This window comes from Conger conger, chromosome 13 (genome assembly GCF_963514075.1).
Source record: "Conger conger chromosome 13, fConCon1.1, whole genome shotgun sequence".
Lineage (NCBI taxonomy): Eukaryota > Metazoa > Chordata > Actinopteri > Anguilliformes > Congridae > Conger > Conger conger.
Window position 1 is genome coordinate 6,786,897 of NC_083772.1, and position 3,964 is coordinate 6,790,860.

Sequence of the window (3,964 nt, forward strand, 5' to 3'; positions counted from 1 at the left end):
ATGGCAGTAATAGCAAATTTGTTCTGAATCAGATTTAACGACTGAATGATCCGTTCCAGAAACTTGTGGTGTATTAACGTTAAAACTTTTATCTCTGCGAAAAGAACCAACATCTCTTTGCTCATCCGATGAGCGCACGTGAGCTTTGTGAGTTAACTCGTACTCATCTACCAAAACAGCAGCATCGGCCTCGTTCTTAGCCTGTTTCTCGGCAACATATGTCGCAACACGCTCGGGCAATGTGTTCTTAAATTGCTCAAGGACAATTAAATTCATTAAATTGTCATAGGTTTTAACATTAGAGGCAACGCACCATCGTTGGCATTGTAAGCGCAAATCTCTGGCAAACTCAACATTGGTTTGATCCGAACGTTCTCATGTTCCTAAAACGTTGGCGATAAGCCTCTGGAATCAACTCGTATGCTCGCAAGACCGAAGCTTTCACAGTTGCATAATCACGAGAGTCTTCCAAACTCAGAACAGAGAAAGCCCGCTGTGCTTTCCCCGTAAGAACGCACTGAAGCATAATCGCACTGAAGCATAATCGCACGGCGTGAACTCGGCCAACCTTGCGCGTCAGCCACTCTCTCGAACAGGAGGAAAAAAAAGTATCCACGTCTTTCATTAAAAGGAGGAATCAACCGTAGACTAGTGACAAGATCCTTGTTAGCATCTACTCCAGTAGGTGTAGGCATTTTTCCCTGTCTAATAAGGTCCAAACGCTGAGCTTCAAGATCGAGCTTTTGCTGCTCCAATGCTCGGCGAGCGCGTTCATTGTCTTCATTAAATTGCTCCTCAAAAGTCAACGTTTCCTTAGTTTTAGGAGACGGAGGATTTTCCTCCTCATCGGAAACGTAATCGGATTAATTAATCAAAAGCATATCACAAAGCCGACTTCAGTCTTTTTAACATCCCCTTTAAGACGCACGGATGGGACTTCAATTTTGTAATGACCAGCCAATTGTATCAACTGGTCCTTGGTTAATGCATCAAAGACAACCTTGGAAGGTTCTTCCACGAACTTTTCAACAAGTGATGTCATTATTCAAGTAACTGCGCGTATAACACCAACTGAACGAAACAGTATAAGAGACTAAGCCAAGACCAATGACCATTCCCCCTAGGCAAAACAAAACAAAACCCATGTAATTAACTACACGCGAAGCTTCGAACAGGCCGGTGGTAGGATGAATTGAGCACCAAGCCCGCAGGTATGGCAAAACAACCAGAAAACTGGCGATTCCACCAATGCCTCGGAGTGCACCCGAGACAATTGCTCTAGCCACAGGAACTGTTCAAAAATAATAAACCACACGTCCCAAAAAATACGCAATTAAGTAAGTCTAAAAGGAAAGGTAAAAGGCCAAGCAAATATATCGTTGAACTTACCAAACCTTATTGTCCGACGTTTCGGTGCACAAATGGACGAGCCCCCAATTGTTACCGGCTCAAGGTAACAAAGAAAACGGCAGGAGAGACTTCGCAACTGTTTCACATTTAGGGTTTAATTACGTGAAAACATATGCATTTCAAACTGATCTCAAACGCAAAAGACAAATCAAAGCTCCCGCCGCTTCTCTGGAAAGCCAGGCCCACTTTGTCCCCGGCTGGGACACGCCCCGCGCGCTGGCACATCCCATCCAGGAACACACGGGACCAGGCCTACAAGACACCAGAACAGAAATAAGCAACATAATGCAGAATAAGACGGAGAGGCCCAAGTGGCCGTAACATACAGTAAACTTATGGTGCTAATGAGGATTTGTGATGTATACATATGTCCATATTCACAGAACTAATAATGTTATAGCTGAAAATACTCATGTATAGGCTTTTGTACAGTAATTCCGCTGCATTTAATAAAGATTAGTCTCACAGGCACATTTCTAGTTGAAATAGCAGTATGTATACTCCATGTATTCCCAACAGTAGCAGCAACCTCTTGCTCTGCATATTCGTACCCAATATTACAAATAATTTGCAATGAATATTACATTGGGGAGCACAGCATTGGTCTCATAAGTAGCTTAGTTGTACATTATTTCACTGCATTTCAGTTAGTGAGAATACACAAATTCATATCCAAGTTTAATGACATAACTTTTCTTTAAAATGTGATTTATAACCACAGGTTTCAGAGAAATGGAGTGCAAACAAATATCTTATCAAGAGGACAGGATTTCTCTCTAGGCATTGAGCGCTTTGACGACACACCACTCAAACACTAGCACAGTTATTTTTAGCTGAGGAAATGGTTAAAACTCATGGTACAAAAATGGATTACCCATTCGGCATCAATTTTACATCATTGGTAATGAAAGGAGCAGAGCATCAGTCTCACAGATGAAGTCGGTGGACAAACGGCAGTCTTCGTCCATCAATACATTCTCACCCGGGTAAGTGCACAGTCTGCACCTGGGTATTTGACACTGCCTCGTGTGTAACGATCATGTGGTTCTCCACTCCTCCAGTAGCTGTAATAGAGTCAGAGAGACTGAATGAGACACAGAACCCCTGCTTCTCTCCAGTTTCCTACAGAGACACAGCGACTCCTGCACATTCTTTGCCTATTACAGGCTACGATAGTGCACTGTTTGATACTACAGACCCTGAATAAATCAAGCCAAGTTTAGAGTGAAAATGTATCCTGTTTGAAGATAATTCTGAATTGCACTGTAAACATTCAAATCATCCCCCATCATACAAACTGTACAATATTATTGATGAAGACGGGTAAAGTTCACACTTTCACAATAAATAATGAACAGAAATATGCACTGCATGAACACAAACAAAGGACCAACTATCAGCAGTGGAACATTCATATTTCTGATCGGTTCAGATGTTTCAAATTACACAGCTTTGTGTCTGTGTGTCTATTTATGCCCAGTACTGTGTGTGCAAGGAATCTTACTTTTTCTGCAGGAGGGTTCCATCCACCCAGAGCCAGGTGCCTTCTTTTTCTGAGTCATTCAGTCCAATCCAGTTATAATCTTGTATGTATTTGGTGATGAACTCCTGAACACAGACACACAATGACACTTATGTACAGCTCTGAGAACCCAAATGCAGACCACAGGATACACAGTGTTTAATAGCCCGAAATCGTAGCCAGGAGATCCAATACAATCACAAAAACAAAAGGCAAAAGAAAACAGGCGAGGGGGTCAAAAATTCAGAAACTCAAAAGGCTAAAGTACAGAAGGACAAAGGCAAGAATCAAAACCAGAAAACAAAGCGGAATGTCAAAAAACAGAAAAGCAGAAAGGCAAACAAAAGGGCAAGGCAGGCTCAGAAATCAAAAGGCAAAGGGGTGTCTATCAAGACTCTCAAGCATTAGGCTTGCAAAGTATTCAGCACTAAAACTGATCAACGTTCTGACAAAGAACAATGCAGAGACTGAGGTTTAAATACATGAGGGAAGGTGACAATCTAGGCGGGGCTGGGAAAAAGGTGGGCTAAACAAATAGACAACAGGTGGGGAAACATAATAGGGTAATAACATAATAACGGGAGGGAGAGGAAAACGCGGACAGGATGCACGTAACAAAACATGTAAAACATACGGCTCCGGATTAGGGAGTAGACATTTGCGTAGCTTGAAGACGTAGTGATAGTTAGAGACAGGTGGGAACACTTCGCTGAAACTAAACAAGTAATCAGGGATAGCATAGGGAGGCGGAGTTACAGAACAGTGCAGAAATACTAAGAGATTGCGTTAGTGAGTTTGTTACGTGAATATTTCTAAACTACCCAATAAAAGTGATTGTTAGTTAGTTAGTTAGACAGACAGTAAGTGTATTAATCGGATTAGTACTGTACAAAACCTAGATTAGTAGTAGTTAGTAAGAATCGTACTTCACAACATTTAACTACCAAGAAAAAGCAGGAAGTAAGAATCGCGAGTTTTTGAAGGAATGCTGAAAACCCGAAAAAACTACCGTTACCACCCGAATAGTGGGAC

The 3,964-nt window shown here is 41.9% G+C and overlaps 1 long non-coding RNA gene across 1 annotated transcript; it reads right to left on the reverse strand.

The window, feature by feature from the left end:
• Window positions 1-1,508: 1,508 nt before the first annotated feature.
• LOC133107671 (uncharacterized) lies at window positions 1,509-3,042 on the reverse strand. Its single transcript, XR_009704614.1, has 3 exons — window positions 2,915-3,042; window positions 2,285-2,474; window positions 1,509-1,662 (listed from the first exon to the last, which is right to left on the reverse strand). It is a non-coding gene; the product is annotated as an uncharacterized LOC133107671 (long non-coding RNA).
• Between the last annotated feature and the right edge of the window lie 922 nt (window positions 3,043-3,964).